We start from the raw sequence: 22,692 nt of genomic DNA, 5'->3' as shown, positions 1-22,692 counted from the left end.
TTTTTTTTTTATTTCTGAGAAGAACTTTTCATTTTAGTGCAGTGGTGGGTTTATTTTGTTGGTAAACACTACTTCTGGAGCAGCTTTTCAATCTTTGAATTCTTTGGGGATATTTTATAACCCCAACTCCCTATAAGAAGTAGTATAGAAATTAGGATCCTACTTTTAAAATTCTGTGAAAATTTCCCTGTTTATTACAATAACTGGAGCCTGGTTAGGAGATTCCCCCCTCCCTCCCGGAAGTAAGTTCGGTTTTAAGAATGGTTTATAAATAATAAAAACTAATTTATTTAGTACTTTGTGCCTTGCCAATAATAACTTTGTGATATGTGTATTGCACAACCCTACTTTGGGAAGGAGAGGGGGAAGAAAATTGTTATCTCCACTTTATAAATGAGAAAATGGAGGCTCAGAGAGGTTCATAACCTGCCCAAGACAACAAAGTTAGTAAAATCAAGATTTGGAAGACACATTAAAGATAATTTCATTCAAACTCTCACTTCACAGTATGGTACTCTTCTTCAACACTAGAATTCTAGTTACTGCTAGGACATTCTGTCTCTGGACCTATGTAGCCTTTTAAACATCTGCCAGAACATCTGTGAAATTTGTGAGTACCAGGATTAATCCTTCAGCATTGATTTGAAACCAGTTATATGTATATTGAATAGTGAGGGATACATATCTGGGGATGTGGGGGTTGGGGAATGGGGAGGAATGTTTTCTTTGTGATAATTTGACTTCTGTAATGTGTTAACTGCTCCCCCCACCCCCCAGTAGTATAAAATGGTGTCAGTTTTGATTGTACATGAATTGCAATGGAGTTCTGGCCCCTTCCCCTGGAATTCTTTGCAAATTACAAGCTATTCCTCTCAACCTTCCACTCACCCTTAATTCCTTCCCAGGAATCCTAGTTATGAACATTGCAAATTTTGCAAGGAAAAGTATAGAGCAGAGAATTTGGCCTGATTCTTTGACAAACCTAATTCATTTGCTGCAGGAATTGGGTTCCTAAAAGCAAATTTTCTGCAGCAATTGCAGCCAACAGAATGATATTAGGGATTACAGACTGACAGATTTAGGAGCCAGATATGTACTGGATTTGTGCTTTATTTGTTTTTCTAATTTGTAAACTTCTCATAGGGAAACTGTGTTTGTTCAGTATTTATTTGTATCCCCAGTTTCAATCACAAGGCATTGCACATAGCTAATAATTCCATTTCGTTCAATTAAAAAACATTTTTTTTAACAATTGCCCTGTTTCTGTTTAGTGATGTTTCCTTAGCAGTGCAACAGTAACTCATAGTATTCAAGTAAAGTCTTAATATAGTTGTGATGGTGTAATTACCTTAAAATAAGAAGAGATGAATAAAATGCACCTCCATTCTTTCCTCGATGGAGATGGGGGTAAAAGGGGTATGTATAGCATTGTGGGCACTTGTCAGTGTATTTTGCTTTTTCTCTGTTACATAGTGAAAAAGGACTCATGAGTAGATGGGGAAAGGAATATATAGAAAAGACATCAGTAAAACATATGTGTGTATATAGTCTCCTTTAAATAGTAAATCCAATTAAAATACATTTACCTCTATTTAAAATGGATTGCTAGGGAAAAATAATATTCAGTTTAATTAGTTACTTCCCCAATTCTATAATTTCTCTTTGTCTATCATCTTAATTTATTTGCCAAGATATTTTTCTTTTACATAATCTGTCAGTGTATATGCTGCTCTTTTGGTTCTGCTTTCTTTGATTCATATCACTTAATAGTTACACATTTCTTTATATTTATCATGGCTATCCTTTTTATTGATATTTGTACTATTCCATTCTATTGATATTCCAGAGTTTATTCCACCTTTTACCAACTGTTGAACATTTGCTTCCAAACCCAGTAATCTCATTGCTGTGAACAAAAAACTTAAGTGAATTTTTTTCTTCTTTATAGGATGTTAGAGCTAGAAGTATCCTAGAACAAAACTTAGATTATGCTTTAAAGTTTAGAAAAACAGTGTTAGATCTGAAAAAGGACCTTATAACTAAAGTATTCCTCCTTACCTCACATACACCTTTTTTTAATGAGATGAAGAAGCAAAGAAAAAACTGTAAAGGCATAATTTTTATTTCCACCTGGGATTCTTCACATTTAAAGAAATGTCAAAGCAATCTATTTTACTGAGCCAAAAAATTTATATGGGAACGGGGTGGGAGGAAGTCCAAACTAACACAACCCAGCAAAGTGGGTTGTGTTGGATTCAGATGAACACCTACTGTAAAAAAAAGTGGCCCACTCAAGAGTTGCTGCAACCCTGATTCTTCCATATTTGAGGCCTTGTCCATTTAAATTAACCTTTGTCACAGCTGGGCGGACAAATGTTTTTGTTTTAGTTCACAGAGGGCTAATTCTATTCAGGCTTTCCGAGGGGCCGCACAATCTGCTCTTTCAGCCTTGTCAGTAGCTAGGCAGGAAGTCTTACTTCTTTAAGCTATCTTTCAGAATGGGGGGTTGGGACTTAGAGAAAGGTGGGGGAAGGGACTCTAAACATCTCTTAAAGATCAATAACTAGGGGAAGGGGAGTGGGGGGAAGGAGAGAGCCATTGTGTGAACTGAGAGATGGACACAATTCTTGCCAGCAGCTTCTGGATAGGCTGTGTATAACCCAAATCCAACCTTTGGATCACACCCCTCACCTTCTTTACTCTTGAAGGAACATCTTTTTAAATAGCTCAAAAACTAACCTATTCAAAGTTTTAAGCTTGCCTTTGAATATCACAGTTCCCAATAGTAGTACTAATGATAATTCTCAGAAAGAAGTATAGTGGAATTCTTTGTCATTTACCAGTTGTGTTGAATCTTGGCCATTTTGCCTGTTTCTTTGAGAGCTTTTCTACTTCTAATATTCTATGATCTAAATTCCCTTCTAGCCCTAACAATTCTCAAATTCCAGCTTCAAATACAGGTCAGACTGGATGACCTCTGAAGTCCTTTCCAAATGAGCCTATGTGATCTTTTCTATGTTCCAACCATCCATGTTTTAAGGCCCTCTTCTTGCTCTTAATTTAGGATCATAGTAAGGTTCAAAATTGCAAAGATCATCCAGTTTGTTCCCCTGAATTTATAGAAGAAACTGGAGCTCTAAGAAGTGAAGAGATTGAGTTGCCTAAAGTCATACAAGAAATAGTCAAATCTAAATTCAAACCTGGGTTCTCTGCTTCCAAATAACCCACAATATCATTCTTTCTTACCTCCAGTGTTGTTAAATCCTTTCCAATTAAAACATTTTATGTTTTGAGATCTAGGTTAATATTCTTTGATTGTATAGTTAAAAAGAAACAACAGCTTACCTTTGGAGGGGGGTGGCATCTTAGAATAAATACTAAGTATTGGTTCTAAAGCAGAACAAGTGGTTTGCCAGGATCACAGAGTTAGGAAGTTTCTGAGATCATATTTGAACCCAGTACCATAAGTCTCTAGGCCTTCTTCTCTATCCATTGAGCCACCTAGCTGCCTCTATTGTATATTTCTTTTAAGTTTTACAAAGTACTTTTCTCAAAGAAGTCCTGTAGTGTGGAGAATACATGTTCCTTCTTACTTTACATTAATTTTAATGATAAATTTCTAACTTTTTTATACAATATATTGTTTAGCTTGAAAAGATAATTTTGCATCTTGATAACATGATTGAGAAGTTCAAATAAAGCAGTCCTTTTAAGGAACAGATATTTCTGTTATTCCATATTGGCAGCTAGTCACCATTAAAAGCACTGAAAAAAACCAGATTTGGTTAGAGTTTCATTAACACATGTGTGAAATCCCTCCCCTTAAACAGCTGGTATTGGCCCTTGAAACTCCAGCTTGGCTCAACAAATGCTCAATGTGTGTTATTTTTGAGATGAGCTTAGATCACAGTGATAACCAAGAAATCAGGCAGAAAGAAAGGGTGCTTTTTAAAGCCATTTTGAAAAATTATTTATTAATGTCACTTTTGCAGATCTTTGGAAAATGGAGGGTTGGGGGAAGTATGGTATAGTAAATATTGTCAGGAAAAAAACCCCACTAATGATAGTTTATGCAAGGCAGCCACAATCCTATGGAACTGAGCATTGTGCCATCCATCCCATCCCACTTAACTCTGCATTTTCTAGATGCAGTTCTTTTTAAAAGACCCTAACCCTTGGTAGAATAGCTCACATATTTTATAGCCATTTGCAAGGGATTTAATTTTTGACAATCCTGTGAGGGAGATAGCTGGAAGCTGGATTCTTATTTTAGAGATGAGGAGACCTGGATTTAGAGAGTTGAAATAATTTAAATTTACCCATTGTCAGAGGATATATATGTAGTAAGACTTTTTTAAAAAACCAATAAAGAAACAAGTGCAGAACAATGGTTGTCTGGGCATTGCCTAGAACTCAGATATTTTGACTAAGCCTCATGAGAGCTCTTTGCACTAGACCCTGCTGCTGCTGCCTACTGTACCCCCTCTCCTAGAGGTGCCTAGAGATAATTGCTGCAAGTGCCTTTTGTGATGCAAATACTTTATGGCCTATAGAGAAAGTTCACTCCTAGGAAGGAATGGATTCACTGCCTTCTTCCTCTCTGTGTGAGCACTAAGGTGTCAGCTGATAGTAACAGCTGAGGAGCATGGTTTCTAAAATAGCATTAAGGGCTCCTCCCAGAATGCCTAGGTCTTCATCTTGAAGACCAAATCAACCAACCAGATTCCTCAGATGCTTTTTTTCAGAACACACACACACACACAGTTCCTCATAAGGACAAGACACAATTAATTTCTTTTAAGCCTAAAGTATCTTCTTCACTCTCACCAGTGTCAGGCAGGTAGTACAAGGATGATCTGGAACCTCACAAGTGAAGTGACTTGTCTATATTTGGTGACTTTTTTTAGTGTGTACCAAATTCAATTGGATTCTCTTAAGCGCTTTTAAGTGTCTGTGCCAATGTGATGGCCAGTGGAGAGTCAAAAGGGAAAAACATCATGGTCTCTGCCCACAGGGAACTTATATGAGGAGAAGAATGTATGTGATTATATATTTGGTTTTCTTTTAGAGGATAAGCCCTTTTTCTGTATACATATATCTGTATCATAGAATGATAGATATAGAGCTTAAAGGCACCTCCAGAGGCCTCCATCTGGTTCAGCTCCATTGAAAGGATAAGAATACTGAAGCCTAGCCATGTTGTGACTTGCTCAAAGTCACATAAGTAACAAGTACAGGATTTGAATCCAAGTCCTCTGATTCTTGAGTTAGGGCTATTTTCACTGTATTCTCTTCAGAGATATCATTTTAGAGTTTCAGCTGTAGAACCAATAACATTTCAGAAATTGACTGAAAATTCGTTATTACATTTCTTTAGTCCTAAGGTGACTTTCCAAAGTCATCCAGAGCCCAGTGTTTGTTCCCTGGGGTCCAGATCTTTTTATATTACTTTAAGTGTTTGGGTATACTAGAGTCCTAGTGTTCACTTCAGTGTTGTTGTTGTTGTTGTTATTGTTGTGTTTTAACATAGGGCCTTCTGAGAGAAAAAACCAAACATCTGGATTGTTTTAAGGCTTATGGGATTCAGTCTTGCTTTTTTGGAAGAGGGAGCAGTTAGAGGGGTACAGAATAGCAAATGAGAAGGAAGTCTCATTATAATCAAAACCAGGGCCTTTTGATATGATTGAGAGAAAGAGACACAGAGCCTGTGTCTGGATTTTCTGGAGGAACTGGGTCAGAGAAATTCTAATAATAGCAACAAAAAAATCTCTTTTTCGTTTTTTAAAATAGGCTACAAATAGGGGGAAGAGTGCTGGAGGAGCCTGAAAAATCTTCAGGGTTCAAGATGAGGTTGGGACTTTTTGCAAGGGGCAGTTTAGCATTTTCACACTGGGGCCATCGTGTTTGATGCTGCAACTGTGTTTGATTTAGCGCCCCACTTACAATGGGCTGGAAGAACAAAGCTGAGGCCCAGAGGAACCCAGCCCTTATCCAGAAATCTAAACCATTTCTTTTCCCTTTGTGGGATTATTTCTTTATTTTGACATCGAGGGAGCCATTTACTAGCACTTCCTTTAAGCAGGCCCTGAAATTCTGTTAAAGCAACTAAGAAAAAGCAATGAGGATATTTATTAATAATGTAGAATCGTTTATTTATGACATATTAGAGCTGAGTGAGGCATTAGAAGATAATGCCAGGTTGTAGAATTTTAAAGCTTGAAGGGGTCTGAAAAGATAGAGCTGAAATACAGATGGGGGAATGACAACAGGGTCTATGCTTCAGGTACTACTTAATTAAGAAGGATTGGACTGCTCTTCTCATCAATACTTAAGTCTTCCACACACACCATACTACCACCCTCTTACTGGAAGCTAGAGCTAGGTATCCATTTCTATGTCTCTAATACTCTGGGTGCCTCCCATACAATCAGAAATCTGGAGAGTGGTGATAGGAACTGCCTGCATCTTCTTCTTCAGCCCTAGTGTACATTAGATGAATAAGGGGCCTTGATCCCAAGCCTCTCCCCCCAATTCTATCCTTAACCCAGAACCTTCCTCCATGAGAAGGGACGTTTTGGTATGGGTAAGAGCCAGGTTTGTGGTCTGAAAAGGGTGTTGTATCTCCTTATGCTCACCATCCCTTAGACATTACCACTTATAACCAAGATTCCCAATTTTGTCCTCTCTGTACTTCCCACCTTCCAACAGTCTTTCTTAACTCTTCTAGCCTCAGATGTAAAAACTCCTAGTTATGTTTCAGAGATCTGGTTTCATTCCCTTATTTTAAAAATGTGAGGGTGGGGCAGCTAGGTGGCTCAGTGGGTTGAGAACCAGGCCTAGAGACAGGAGGTCCTGGGTTCAAATGTGGCCTCAGACACATCCTAGATGTGTGATCTGAGGTAAGTCACTTAACCTCCATTGCCTAGCCCTTCTTCTGCATTAGAACCAATACACAGTATTGATTCTAAGATGAAAGATAAGGGTTTAAAATAAAAACCAATGAATGAATTGAGGCCCCAAGAAGTATAAATTATTTCATAAGAGAATGGCAGGTTTGGGACATCCATGGCCAAATTCTTCTGGAATTGGTGCTCTTGATTTATTTTTCAAAATGCATTTGGTGTGTCAAATGTAAAGTAGGCTCTGTATTTAATAAAATGGTTATAAATGTACTAATTCAGTTTACTTATGTATATTTAAAAATTTTTATCTAAATGAAGCTAAAATCTGCTGAAATTTAAGAAATCTGCAATTTCTTAAGATCATGCCCCAAGTAAGAAAAATAGTTTTTGTGCTCAAATTTCAAAGCTGATAGAATGTTAGTGACATTATCAAGAATGAGATTAGAGCTTATGTTGGTCCAGAAGGCATTGCTAACTTCTGATGCATTTTAAACCAAAGAATTAGCATTATTTTGGGGGAGAAATATGAAAGGACAGTAGTCAACAAGCTGCGGGGCTTTTCTCAGTTGTCCTTGAGACCAATCAGAATTCCTTGAGAATTTTTCCAATTGTATAAATACTGGTCTATCCTTTCCACTGGTTCTAAACGACTATTTAAGAGGTCAATTAGGCATCAGGTTAAGGGCTCAGTTTCAACCCTCAGTTTGACATGTATTGCCCAATCTTATTCAAGGTTTCTTCCCCAAGAATATAAAGTCTGCTACAAAAAAGGATTATGGAGCTTTAAAGTTGGGAAGAACCTTTGAACATAAAGTATTAGAGTTGAAAGTGGTCTTAGGGAAACAGAGCATAAAATGTTCCAGATGCAAAACCTTAACCATCAACCATCTAATCCTACCCATTATGTTACAGATGAGAAAACTGAGGGTCAGAGAAGGGGAAGTGATGCCCATTTTGTTAGTTGTGCCCATAGGTTGAAACACTGGTTAAAATGTGAGAATGCAAAGGTGGCAGACTTGGACAGAGTATTTGGAAAAAGGGTTACCTTTTGAGAAACTATAGACTTTCTGTTGGAGGAGAATTTCTGGATTTCTTGCTACCAAGTTGATTCCATATATTTTTGCCACAGATTGTGGCCAGAGTTCTTTTAATTAGGAGCATTGGTAAAATGGATAGTGGCTTTCATGGAAATGCTTTGCGGCTAAGAAGAGCACACCAATAGTCAGACTCTCTAAGAATGCTAGCTCCTGGTTCTCAGGATGTGCCTCCATAGATGGCTTTATAGAGCCTTGATTGCCTCCTTATTACTGGTGCTGCCTAGTGACATGCTCCACCCAAAAAGATCTGAAGAGTGTTATTAAGCCTTTTAACCCTGGGATCTTAGATTTTGCTAAAGGATTTATGGTAGTGTTGATTGGGGGAACTACAGGAGGGGGTGGGGTTTGCAGAAAAGAAGCTGAGCTAAATTCCATGAGCAAAGGTTACATTAATCCTCCCAAAATTTCAATCAAATGAAAGAAAGCAGTCATGTTTAACAGGACTCCTAATATATATTCTTCTCTTGGCAATCCCAGCAAAGATCCCTTCATTTTTTATTTCTAAGGAAATATCAAAAGTTGTAAAGCCAGGAATGTGATCAGTAGGCAATCAGTATCAAGATGTGCAGATATAAGGAAAAAACTCATGAAGGCAATATGGCAAGAAATGTGGTTCAATATGCATTTATACTCCATCTTTGACTCTGAAGATGTTGATCAATAAACCCTCTTTTGTAACTATAGTTATGACAAATAGATAGAGTATGTATAGAGATTACCATCATTTGGATGGTGATAGCATATGACATAGAGATAGCTAGGTGACTAAATAGAGAGACCACTGGGCCTGGAGTTAGAAATCCAGCTTCAGACACTTACTAGCTGTGTGACTCTGGTGAAGTCACTTAATCTCTGCCTTCATTCCCTGGAGAAGGAAATGACAGACCACTACCCTACTATTACCAAGAAAACCCCATGAATATAATATGGTCCACAAAATCATGAAGAATCAGACATGACCAGGCAACCATAAAGTATATGACACATATTAGCCATAGTTTTTGTGAATGAAAACAAGTGTGTTCATGTTATAGGTCCATTCTCTGAAACATAAATACCTTGTAGGAACCAATTTCCTCATGTATTTTCCAACTGTATTCCATGTTTGGCTAATCCATAGTGTTTTGTTCTTATAATGCCAAGTAGGCTTATTCCTATTAAGGTCCCATAGAATCTTTTTTTTCCCCTTCCTTCCCAGACCTGGCCCTCTAAGTAGACTTAAAGAATTCTATAGAACTAGATACTAAATTTTTTATAACTCAAAGTGACTTAGGAAGTCACTTATCTTTATCTGGCTCATTTTACAGAGAAGGAAACTGAGGCCCACTAAAATGCATGTGCCTAGGTCTCAGGAAATTCATATTCTGAATCCAGAGTCCTGGTTTCAGAGCCAGGTTTCCTGTCTCACAGTTCCATTTCATTGTTGTTTCTTCTATGTGGATGTTCCCAACAGTTAGAGAATATAAAAAATCCTCATTGAAGAAAAGCCAGAAAACTGGAAACACAAAGTATGTGAGATTTTACCCTTTCTGTTACAGCTTTAGGTATTTTCTGACCAACCCACGTTCTTGTGTTCTTTTCCTTGTCTCAGAGGATATTGCTTTGTATTATAAAGGAAAAGATTTAGTTGTCAAATGATTTCAGTTCAATAAGATTTTACTCAATGCTTACTTTATGCAAGGTATTAGGGATACACAGACAAATACTTTTTTCAGGTTAGATGATTTTTTTTAAAAGAATACCTTCATATGCATAGCAGAACACAGAATGAGAACTGTATATAAAACCAGTTATCTCCACATTTATAACCCATGCCTTTTTAAATATTATATAATAAATTCTATATATTATCTTCCAAAATTCCTTTTTGGGGCACCACTATTGCTAATCCTCTTCCTTCCATTTACAAGATAACCAAATAAGCAAAATTGAACAGAATTTTGACCATATCTAAAAGTTAAATATATCCCTTTTTCCATCTCCTCTGCCAGGAGGTAGGTAGCGTGCTTTGTCTTTTGGTTAGTCATTGGCGTTGATCAAAGGCCTTAAAGTTTTCATAGTTGTTTTTTTAAAACAGTGTTGCTGTCCTTGTATGAATTATTTTCCTGGGTACTGCTTTCTTCACTCTTGTGTTCCATGTAAAAGTACCCAGGATTTTCCAAAATGTTCTCTTTTTTTCATAATTTCTTATAGTGCAATGAATGCCATTTCGTTGCATTTATATACCCCAGTGTTCAACGTTCCCCAGTTGTCTAAGAGCCAATCATACGGCATCCCTTTAGATTCTAGTTCTTTTCTTATCATTATTTCCCCTTTGAATTCCCCTTTCAAGATCAAGATTGGGTTCAAGGCAGAAGAGCAATAAGGACTAGGCAATTGGGGTTTTGACTTGCCCAGGGCCACACAGCCAGGAAATCTCTGAATTCAGGTTTGAACCCAGGACCTCCCATTTACAAATCTGGTTCTCTACTAAACCTAAACTAAAGCTGCCCTCAGAGCTTTTTAAAAACTTCTTTTTCTCATGTTTCATTTCTTCTAGATATTCTTATAGTCTGGAAAATAATTTTTTCCTTTGAATCTCTACTTGCCTATGTTATGGTATTACTCTTATCCTTTGGAGGGATCTCTGAATTTGAAAGTTTTTTTGATATTGTTTGATTTACTCATATCTATAACTAACTTTAGTTTCTGAATGGGAGTTTTATGTCAGGGACCAGACTCTTCTCTGCTACTCATTTGGTAGGGTAGTTGGCTCTGCTTGGTCTGGTCCTGAATCTCTTGGGTTTTTGTACTGACTTCTGTCTTCTAGAGTTGGGCTGCTTGATCTTTGAGTTTCAGAGTGCTGTATCTTTAGGGTTCTCTCTGGAATCTCAGCCAGAATGTTAGGAACCTCTGAGGTCTTAAGCCTGGGTGATCTTGGCCTGAACCCTGCAGTCCAAGCAGTGTTGCCTGGGCTTCCAAGCCCCCCTCTCTTAGGCTCTCTTAAGAGATTCCTCAGCTCTGGTCAAAGAGCCTTTCAAGTGAAACATCCTGTCCCTGGTTATGCTGGAGCTCTCTTTACAAGAACTCTTATTGACAGTAAACTCCTGGCTAACTTTTTGATCATTTATGACGTAAAAAGTCACTGTAGTTTCTCATTATATTTCTTTTCTTTTTCTTTAAAAATTTTTTTAAAACCCTTTCCTTCCATCTTAGAGTCAATACTGTGTATTGGCTCCAAGGCAGAAGAGTGGTAAGGGCTAGGCAATGGGGGTCAAGTGACTTGCCCAGGGTCACAAAGCTGAGAAGTGTCTGAGGCCAGATTTGAATCTAGGACTTCCTGTCTCTAGACCTGGCTCTCAATCCACTGAGCCAGCCAGCTGCTCCCTCTCATTATATTTCTTGATCATTTTTTCAGTTTTTAAATCAATTGGGGCCACTGCAAGGTTTTGATGTGGGAGTTGGGTGGGTTCCCTGTTTCCATTCAGGCAGCTATGGGGAGGAGGTCCTAGATTAATGACTCCCTTAATTCAGACTAAGATTTTGCATACATTACTGGAGAAATTGAAATTATTTCCTCTAAGAGAAAAGTGTTTTTCAACTTAGTACAAACTTTTATTAATAATCTATTACAGTAAATGCTATACATTGTCAAGTGTGTACTGAGGATACAAAGATGAAAGTCCCTCCCTTCAAGGGTTGCATGTCCATGTTGGGAGCAAGCATGCCCAGATCTGCAGTATACTGTGATAGATACAATGTGGTTAGTAAATTGAAGAAGAAATCATTCCTTTCAGCTTGGGGGAATCATCTGAGAATTCAATTTATTTATTGCCTTCTCTGTTCAAGACCATAATCTAGCTCCTTTGGGTGATTCAGAGATGAAAAATTCCATGATCCTATGCCCTTGAAGAGCTTACATTTGCAAAAAGGTATGAGACAAAATTGAAAGTGATTTGAAACAAAAGAATAATAGAGGAAAACTGAAGAAAACTGGAGGGGCAGAGATGTCTTAGCTTTAGAGCATCAGGGAATATTTCTCAGAGCAGAAAATACCTGAGGTGGGTCTTGACAAAATTGTGGGACTTCAACAAATGGAGATGAGGAGAGGATGTTTGCTTCCAGGCAGGGTAGATAGCCTACATGGAGGTGGGAAAGTGTGGGACTATGCTAGGGACAACTAATGATTAGAAGTTTTCTGTTTAAAAACATTTTTTAATGGAATGTCAGATTATTTATAGTTACCATAGAGCAAATGTGTCAAATTGAAGGCAAGCTGTTTAACCTCCTCAGTGTGCTCTGAACCGGATTAAAATGTAATTGGCAAATTTTAACAAAACAAATAAAAATATACCATAGATCATAGGTCGTTGTGGTTTTCTAAGTCAATACACACCTGGCTGCAACCTGTACCTTTTTGAGTTTGACACCACAATTATAGATCTTTTCAGAGCTATTCTCTCCAAAGGTGCAAATCCCAACCATCTAGGTGCTTTTACCTGGTATGATTCTTGTCTCTGTGTAATTAGAACCCGTTACCCTAAAAATATCTCTATATTTCCAGAAATCCCCCATTAAAGGTACACCTAGAGTGCTCAAAGCCTATAAATCTTTCAACATTTTCACAAATACTAATGGTGTTCAGTCTGTGTATCCATTATGTAACTCTATAACCAGTCTGTTTCCTTTTCCTATCATATCTCTCTTTGATGATAAATAATTTTTTCCCCTTTCCCCTTGCACATCATTATTGGCAGCCTGCTTTACACCCACCATTGCATCTTTTTATTATCCTTTGTTATAGTATTTTGATTCTTACAACAGTGTGATATTCCATGGATTGTAGCTATATTTCATTGAGTAGGAATAAAGGGATAAAGACTGGACCTATGATTTCATTTGGCATAGGGAAATACCCAATAACAAATTTACTCTCAGTTCAGATTAGCACCTTTTCTGCCACTTAGTTTCAGAGTTAGAGAGAGCCCTGGAAGGCATTATAGGGGAGTTTTTGAGGCAGTAAGCAGTTTGGAAGGGTTGAAAACACCTCACTCTGCTAAATGTGATCCTGCCCAGTCATATTTAATTGTGGTTCAGCTCATTGTCTCTTTTCAGTGCCTATCCAAGATGTGTGAATGGATTAATACAACCCAACCAACAATAAAGTTCATATGTAATTATTGATTTAATAAAATCTATTCAGAAAAGAATAGTGCCAGGATTGAAGAGGTGCCTAAACTCCTGTTCATATTTCTAGGTCATTTCATTCAGATGTCAGAATTACTGTATCACCACACTAGCTGATTTGTTTCAACAGAGCTGAGGAAGCTAATATTATTCCTTTTTGAACAGACATACAGAAACTTGGAGTTGTAGAACCTCCCCCATGGTCAGATGTCTACCTCAAAAGCAAGTTTGGCATTCTTTCCATTATATCACACTGCCTTATAGAACACATAGAGATTGCATTTCATAGTTTATAAGTTGCTTTCATAATACAAACCCCCTAATTTTTGTGTAAGTCTTATGATTCATGTTTTACTGTTGTGAAAACAGGCTTGGAGAGGAGATGACTTGCCCTCAGGGTGTTTTCTGCCACTCTCAAAGTCCTCTTTATTTTCTCTTGCCCCTATTATCTCCCCCTACCCCACATACATATATACACACACATTCCCTTCCTTAGTAGTCAGCGAATAACAGTACCTCTGTTATTTTGACATCAGAAGTCTTGTAATACTCCTTTGAGATATTGTAGCTCAGATGATATAAAATGGTTAGCGTTAGCATTGTTAGCCCTTGATGTAAATTGCCTTTTTTGACTGAGTTGAATAGATTGTTTCTAATTTATGTTTTTAACAACTTCTTTGACATAGAGATTCTTCAAAGACAGTAGTCCTCAGAAATTCCAGGGAAGGACCATAACAAAATCATCATAAAATGTAAAACTGGAAAGGATATTAGAAATTGTGTAATTTGACTCTTCATTTTACAGAATAGAAAATTGAGGCTTAAAAGAGATTATAAATGACTTACCACATAGAAGCATTACCTTAGAATCTTAAATAAGGATGCCGTCTCCCATGTGCTTGATTAGTAACATCCAGTTTTGGTGCCTGAAGACACCTTTCCAAGTTATTTAGTAAATGTAGACATTAGCTTTGAAGCAGCTAAGCATACTTTGGGATGCGCCGCCCCCCCCCCCCCTTTAGATCAAACCACAATTTTCACCAAATAATACAGTTAGTCTAGGCCTGTGATGGCAAACCCATGGAACAGGTACTAAAAAGGGCACACAGAACCCTCTCTGGGCACATGACCTGTCGCCCACCAGAGTTCATTACTAGAAAGGTTGAGGGATTTAGGGGAGCTGCTCCCTTCCCCCTCTCCACTGGGCTGAGGACATTTCTTACTTCCCCTGCCCCTCTGCCCAGCAGCCCAATGGGACCACTTCCTCCTTCCCCTATCTGGGGTAAGGTGGAGCTGGGGGGGGGCATGGCATAAGGCTTGTAAAAAGTTCACCATCACTGGCCTAGGCTTTTAATTCTTAATTAAGAGTCAATCACATCACCACATACCACTGCTTTTGCTGAATCATGTGGAAAGTTGTAAAGGGGGCTGACACTGTTTGGCATTTCCATTCCTATGTTGGCAGGCATGTCCCTACCATGTTTTACATACACAACAAATCCCTGTCATTTTACTGATTTTTACTTTCATTGGGCCAAATCTTCATTGAATTTGAAAACCTTGTTCAGCTATTTTAGGTTATCAAACAGAGACCTGCAAAAACAGATTTGCCTAATGCACCCAGATGACAAACTAACAAATAAGAGCCTTTGCAAGGAAAAGTACCAAAGACATGGTTTGAACCAAGGTCATGGGATTTTAGATTTGAATCTTGGGAATAAGATAGCCCTGCTAGTGTATTCTAGATGAGGAAACTGACTCTGCAGAGTAAATTTTTCATGCGACTGAGTCCAAATAGGTAAGGAGGAGTAGATCTGGGATTTGACGGTTTTAGGACTTCAAATCTTTCTTTCTTTCTGCTCTCCTTTACCATATTGATTCAAGTTTTATGGCTTACAAAGCATTTACATCCATAATCTCATTTTTCCCTCTGAACAATCTTCATGAGGTAGGTAGAGCAAATATTATGCTCAGATGGAGAAACTGACACTTTGAAAACTGATTAGCCGAAGTTCATATAATGAGTTAATAGTAGAGGTTGGAACTTGTCTCTTTCTGTAGGCTGGATTTTTTTTTCTTTTCTTTTTTTGGGTCATTGTCCCCAAATCCCTAATCTAGGCATACCTGAAGGAAGAGCTCCAAAGGTGTAAAGGATACCATCTGTTGGATATTTTATAACAGTCATGTTGTCACAGTAGGCATTGGGATATCATGAAAAATAAGGACACTTGATTTGGGGTCAGAGGACCTAGATTTGAATCTAATCTTTGGTACTTAATATTTACATAACCTGGACAAGTCACTTAAGCTTTCTAAATTTCTTCATTTGTAAGTTCTTTACTAGACTTTCTCTAAGGTCTCTTCCAGGTTTGAATATACAGAATTCCATGTTTGTGATCTCTGTGCCTGTGAGTTCTATCAGCTTTTAGCATATATAGCCCAATGCATGCAATTTCCCTCTAAGGACATAGACAAGATAGAAGAGCAAAAGACTTGGGGAAAAGAGAAAATAACCCCGAGTTCCATTCCTTTCCCACACAGAGATTTCACCTGCTTTCTTCATATTTTCCTCTGCAATTCACTCAGCTCCATAGCTTAGATAATTACTAGTTAAGGAGTGTCATCAACCCAAAGGTGCCTGGTTTTATATGCCAGTTATATAGGCCACCTGAGAGTGAGAAGAATCTGATGGCCATGTTAGGGATATTGGTAGCAGCTGTTGCTTTCTTAGCCCTACAGTTCATTTTCCTTGCTTTCCTTATTCTGCTGGTTTTTTTTTTTTTAATATATCTGTTATGGGACCTTCCCCCCCCCCCCCCGGGGGGGGGGGAGGTTACTCAGAATATTTTTATATTGTCAGAACAAGCTTATCAAAGCTACTTTTTACTTGAAAATATATAAAGTGGATTAACTAGGAAAGATCATAGGAGGATCTAGACCTGGAAAATTGTAGAAATCATCTATTTAATTCATTACTTTCATTTTACAGATGAGAACAGTACTTCAAGGATCTAAGGGATTTCTAATTTAGCCACTTCTACCAACACACATTGCTTTCCTTTCTTGCCTATTATTTGTAGGTTATTGTGGTTTTTAAAAATCCTTTTCTCCCAACTTCACCACTCCCTTGGTAATGAACCTCTCCATACTTAGACTGGCCCCCTGCTTCTGATATGTGCCTCGCTTTGAAACCTTTCCATCATAGTAAAAGATTGTGTTCTTCTCTGGCAGAGTGCTTTGAAGCAGGATACCTCCACTCTGGGAAACCTCTTATGATGGCTTTCTGAAAATGCACATCATAAAGCAAATTCAAGTCTTATCTTGAAAAGTCACATATTGAATTTATGATATTATTCTTATTTCAGTGTGAGAATGACAGCCTAGAAGTACAAGAGGTTAGAACCAGTTGCTTTAGAGAATCTTGAAGGAATGTATGAAAACTTCAGAAAATAGTTTTCTTATAAATGAAGCTTTCCCACCTACTTGCCTTTTTAAACCTCCTACTAATATTCTTCTCTCCCATTATCACCTTGTGATACAGATTTATTTTTTTTGCCCTGGCCCTTTAGAGTCTTGCACACCTTTTTCCCCTCCCAATTTTAATTTATAGTAGATCTTTTATAATTTTAATAGACTTTTACTGATCTTTTGTTTTTACGTCAACTAGATTTCCCCCTATATCCTTCTTCATTTTCCCTCCTAGAGAACCATCCCTTATATACAATGAATTAAAAAAAGAATATAAGAAAAAACTGCAAAACTGGTTAACAGAGAAAAGATGATACTATATACAATGTTTTGCACATGTGAACTCTTTCCAAAAGGCTAAGGGAGGTTTCTTTTCATATTTCTTGGGACCAAACTTGTTCTTTTGACAACATTTATCTTTTAAAGTTGTTTCATGATGATCGTTCTTTCCATTTACATTGATGTGGTCAGCATTTATCCTGCTTTCCTATTTTATTCACTTCATCTTAATCCATACGAGTCTTTTCCTGCTTCTTTGTATTTATCATGCTTATTTTTTCTTAAAACTCAGTGATATTCCATTATGTTAATGTGCCACAATTGGCTCAGCCATTCCTCTGATAATACTATTGTTTTCATTTGCAAAAACCAAAATTATGTTCCAGGAATTAGGCACAAAACTAGAAAGGGGTTGAGATATTCCTGGAAATATAATTTGAAGATTCAATAATAGTTCTGTGCTAATAGCTACTATAAGAACAACATTGCAGTGGAGTTTATAAAAAAAAATCTTAGTAGTAGAAAGACTTTTAGTCCTGCTTTTCCCTGCCAAGCAAAACAAGTCTTTACTCTTACTTTGGATAAAATCCATGGAATGATAGCATCAAAAAACTAATTTCAATCCACAGCTTACATACCTTGAATTTGTCATTGTTCTCTATTGGAAACAATATACATTCTCATTCTTTGGAGAGAATAACTCAGGAATAGATAAAATTCTTGAATTCAATAATTTTCAGAGATTACTGAAAAGCAAGGCATTTTAACCACTGGGAGTCAAAGAAGGATGGCAAGAACCTCTTTGGAATAAGTTACAAGCACAATTTAATTTATCATTTACTTACCTATGGAAGGTTATAAGCTGTGTTGTGTTTGGTGTGAATTAAATTATATCTGTCTTTATGTCTTTGGATTTGAAGAGAGGCAATGTATCCAATGGAAAGAACTCAGCAGTTGCGAGTCATGAGAGTTGGAATCCAGTTTTGCTTATTTGAGCAAGTAGCTTCTTCCTGAGCCTTGATGTCGCCATTTGTAAAATACGACCACTTGGACAAAGATGATTTTTAGCTAGCTCTGACATTCTGTGACAGGTTCCAACATATTTTAAGATCCTTGTCAACTCCAATATTCTGTTTTAACATTGTACGTACGTAGGTAGAGTTTATACCAGGAATTCAAGGATGGTTCAATATTTGGAAAACCATCCACATAATTGACCATTTCAACAAGCATACCGACAAAAATCACATGATTATCTCAATAGATGCAGAAAAAGCCTTTGACAAAATACAACACTCATTCCTATTGAAAACACTAGAAAGCATAAGAATAGAAGGTTCTTTCCTAAAAATAATAAACAATATATATCTAAAACCATCAGCAAACATCATCTGCAATGGGGACAAACTAGAAGCCTTCTCAATAAGATCAGGAGTGAAACAAGGATGCCCATTGTCACCTCTATTATTTAACATTGTACTAGAAACACTAGCAGTAGCAATTAGAGAAGAAAAAGAAATTGAAGGCATTGAAATAGGCAATGAGGAGACCAAGCTATCACTCCTTGCAGATGATATGATGGCCTACTTAAAGAATCCTAGAGAGTCAACTAAAAAGCTAGTGGAAATAAGCAACAACTTTAGCAAAGTTGCAGGATACAAAATAAACCTGCATAAGTCATCAGCATTTCTATATATTTCCAGCACATTTCAGCAGCAAGAATTAGAAAGATAAATTCCATTTAAACCCACCCTAGACAATATAAAATACTTAGGAATCTATCTGTTTAGACAAACACAGGAACTATATGAACACAACTACAAAACATTCCACACAATTAAAACTAGATCTAAACAATTGGGAAAACATAGATTGCTCATGGGTAGGATGAGCTAACATAATAAAAATGACAATCCTACCCAAATTAATTTACTTATTTAGTGCCATACCTATTGAACTTCCAAAAAACTTTTTTACTGAATTAGAAAAAAACATAACAAAGTTGATTTGGAAGAACAAAAGATCAAGGATATCCAGGGAAATCATGGGGAAAAAATGCAAAGGAAGGTGGCCTTGCAGTCCCAGATCTCAAAGTATACTATAAAGCAGTGGTCATCAAAACAATTTGGTACTGGCTAAGAGACAGAAAGGAGGATCAATGGAGTAGACTTGGGGTAAATGGCCTCAGCAAGACAGTCTATGACAAACCCAAAGACCCCAGCTTTTGGGGCAAAAATCCACTATTTGACAAAAACTGCTGGGAAAATTGGAAGACAGTATGGGAGATATTAGGTTTAGATCAACACCTCACACCCTACACCAAGATAAACTCAGAAAGGGTGAATGGCTTGATTATAAAGAAGAAAAGTATAAGTGAATTAGGTGAACACAGAATAGTATACATGTCAGATCTTTGGGAAAGGAAAGATTTTAGGACCAAGCAAGAGTTAGAAAAATAAATCACAAAATGTAAGATAAATAATTTTGATCACATCAAATTAAAAAAGTTTCTGTACAAACAAAATCAATGCAACCAAAATTAGAAGGGAAGCAACAAATTGGGAAACAATCTTCTTAACAAAAACCTCTGACAAAGGTCTAATTACTCAAATTTATAAAGAGCTAACCCAGTTGTACAAAAAACTCAAGCCATTCTCCAATTGATAAATGGGCAAGGGACATGAAGAGGCAGTTTTCAGATAAAGAAATCAAAACTATTGAGAAGCACATGAAAAAGTATTCTAAATATCTTATAACCAGAGAGATGCAAATCAAAACAATTCTGAGGTATCACCTCACACCTAGCAGATTGGCTAACATGACAGCAAAGGAAAGTAATGAATGCTGGATGGTTATTTTTATTTGATCAATTTCAAACATTATTCCTTGGTTACAAAAATCAAATGACTTGTAAGTCTATGTCACATGACTTCCAAAAGATGAAGACTTAAATTTAAAACCTAAATACTTTGCTGGACAAATCAATTCTTTCTATGTTTCACTTTCTTCATAGGATACATGTATACATACTTAAATCAGTTAGCAAGTAGTAAGTAAGCATTTGCTTGTACTGGGCACTGCAGATATAAGTACAAATGATTCTAAGAAAAGTGCCTATTCTGCTATTGTTTTACATACATATGTAATGTCTTATGGAGTGTTGCATAGGCATATAACTATTTGTAATTTAATAAAAGTACTAGGATGTAAGTTCATTCTCTGTAGGCTCACTGAAGGCATCCTATACATAATTTTAGTAGTGCGCAGGAAAATAGGGATAATATACACCTCATTCTTTTTTTTATTTATTTATTTGGTCAATTTCAATTGGTCAATTATTCCTTGGTTACAGAAATCATTTTCTTTTCCTCCCTCCCTTCCTCCTCCCCTTTCCATAGCTGACATGCAATTCCACTGGGTGTTACATGTGCCCTTGATCAGAACCCATTTCCGTGTTGTTGTTGTTGTTTGATTTAGGATATTCATTTAGAGTTGTAGCTAGATCTTAAGGTGTGCACAGATGAATAACTTTTGGGGTATAACTTTAAATTATTTTCCATAATGGTTAGATCAATTCACAGCTCCATCAAGAATGAACAAATGTTCCTACTTTTTCTCAACTTCAACATTTGTCATTTGCCTCTTTTGTCATCTTTACCAATCTAAAAAGTGTAAAGTGGGATTCAGAAGTTGTATTTAATTTAATTTCTCTAATTATTAGTAATTTGTTGCACTTTATTTTTTTAATCCATACCTTCCATCTTAGAATTTATACTAAGTATTGCTTCTGAGGCAGAAGAGATTGTTTTATTGGCATATAATTGAAAGAGCTTTTAATAATTGCTTTTATTTCTTGGTTGTGGATTCACCTTATTTAATTTTGGATATTAGTAATTTAGTTTTCTTTCTTTTATCAAATTAGCTAATAGCTTTGTCTATTTTACTGTTTTGTTGTTTTCAAAAACCATTTCCTAATTTAAACTGTAGCTTAGTAGGTTTTTACTTTCAATTTTGTTAGTCCTCCCTTTAATTTTTCAGAGTTTTAATTTTGGTGCTTAATTAAAAAAATTTTTTTTTACTTTGTACTTTTTTTAGTTGCATGCACAATTCATCGATCTATTGTCCTTGTTCTTGGTTTGTTTATGTTTTTACTGATATAAGGATTTATAGATAAATATTTTCTCCCAAGTTCTTTTTTTTTTAAACCCCCCTACCTTTCACCTTAAAATTAATACTGTGTATTAGTGCCAAGCCAGAAGTGCAGTAAAGGTTAAGCAGTGAAAGTTTAAGTAACTTGCCCAAGATGACACTGCTAGGAAGTGTCTAATACCAGATTTGAACTCAGGACCTCCCATTTCTAGGCCTTTGGCCTGTAAGCTCTGAAATTAGACGATTCCTAGGAACATTCTTTTGGGAGTTTCTTTCAGGAAATAATCAATGGATTCTTTTTTGTTGTTTTTCCCACTGGCACTAACAGATCTGGGTAATTTTTATTTATGATTTTTGGAGTTATATTATTCAAGCCTTTTGAGTTCATGATTGTCAGATAATAATGACGATTCCTTGCTAGACAGATTTCCAGGTTTATTGTTTCTGAGAGAGAGACAGAGACAGACACAGAGAGTATAAAACAATTTTCCTTCTGTTTTTCAATATTTTGATTTTATTTGAATAGTTCTTTTCTTATGGCATCACTTTGCCTTTTGTCCATTCTAATTTTCAAGTTATTACCATCTATTTTAAATATTCGTTCTCCTTACTATTTTCTCTTCTTATTCTGTTTTGTATCTCATATCTCATTTCTTCCAAATATTATTTTATTCCTTATAGCCAAGACTTTTTTTTTTCCCTCTGTGAGGCTCTTACTGGACTTGTGGATTTACTCTCTTCTGGTTTTATTACTTAGTCTTTTCTCAGTCTGAGATTTTTCTTCAATATATTTGATTTTTTTCCCTGTTTACTCACATCTTCAACCTCAGTTTCTTGGTTGTGGGTTTATGCTTGGGTCATAATCAGCTCTTGAACACCTGGATGGGATGGAAAAGCCCACACTGTTTGGCCCGTACCTCCTGTTGTGATTAAGGCCCAGGCCATCTTGATGCTAGTTTGGATACAGGCTGCTTGTTTGCTGAATTGAGTTAAGACTCTCTGGCTGCAAGTCTGGTCCCACTTCCTACCTTGGATAGGAATTAGGCATCAAATTATTCTCAGTGCAGTCGGGTCTGGTCCTCTCACAAGAGAATGGAGATGAAGCCCTTGAGTCAATTCTCACTATACTGTGTACTCTGGGATTTTCTGTGCACTTTATCTTTCAATTACCCTGGCTTACACCCTGCAATGGAAGGGTGGATGTGGATGTGGTATTGAAGATAGTCCTTTAATAAAACAGATTTCCTAACATTCCTGAGAATGAGGCCAGAAATGAGTGGACACCTTAAAACTAACACAGAAGCAAGAGAAACAAAGGAAGGTATTCATACTTGATAATTTGGAAGAAATTATATGAGGATGAATCATTTACATGCTAATAGATAAGAAATATGTCTTCCCAAAGCTCTAATGTCTTTGAATCTCTGAGAGAAAATTAAGTAGAACCACAGTGGCATCCATAGTGGTTTTACTATTTTACTAATTTTGGTCAGAACTCTTTTCACTATATCCAGTTGCTTCTTTGGGCTTTTGTTATTGCTTTCTGTGATAAATAGAGTAAAAAACTCTAGAAGTCTTTTCAATAAGACATTAGCTTCAGAAATACAGAATGTCGAAGCTAAAAGAGACCT

At 36.7% G+C, this 22,692-nt stretch overlaps 1 protein-coding gene across 6 annotated transcripts in view; it reads left to right on the top strand.

The window, feature by feature from the left end:
• Positions 1-22,692, top strand: part of NR6A1 (nuclear receptor subfamily 6 group A member 1) — a 261,882-nt gene that overhangs the window by 170,889 nt on the left and 68,301 nt on the right. The window lies entirely within an intron of this gene.

The sequence above is a fragment of the Monodelphis domestica genome, chromosome 1 (genome assembly GCF_027887165.1).
Source record: "Monodelphis domestica isolate mMonDom1 chromosome 1, mMonDom1.pri, whole genome shotgun sequence".
In the NCBI taxonomy this organism is placed as follows: Eukaryota; Metazoa; Chordata; class Mammalia; order Didelphimorphia; family Didelphidae; genus Monodelphis; species Monodelphis domestica.
Note: the sequence above shows the minus strand (reverse complement) of the source record. Positions and strands in the feature narration are given on the sequence as shown.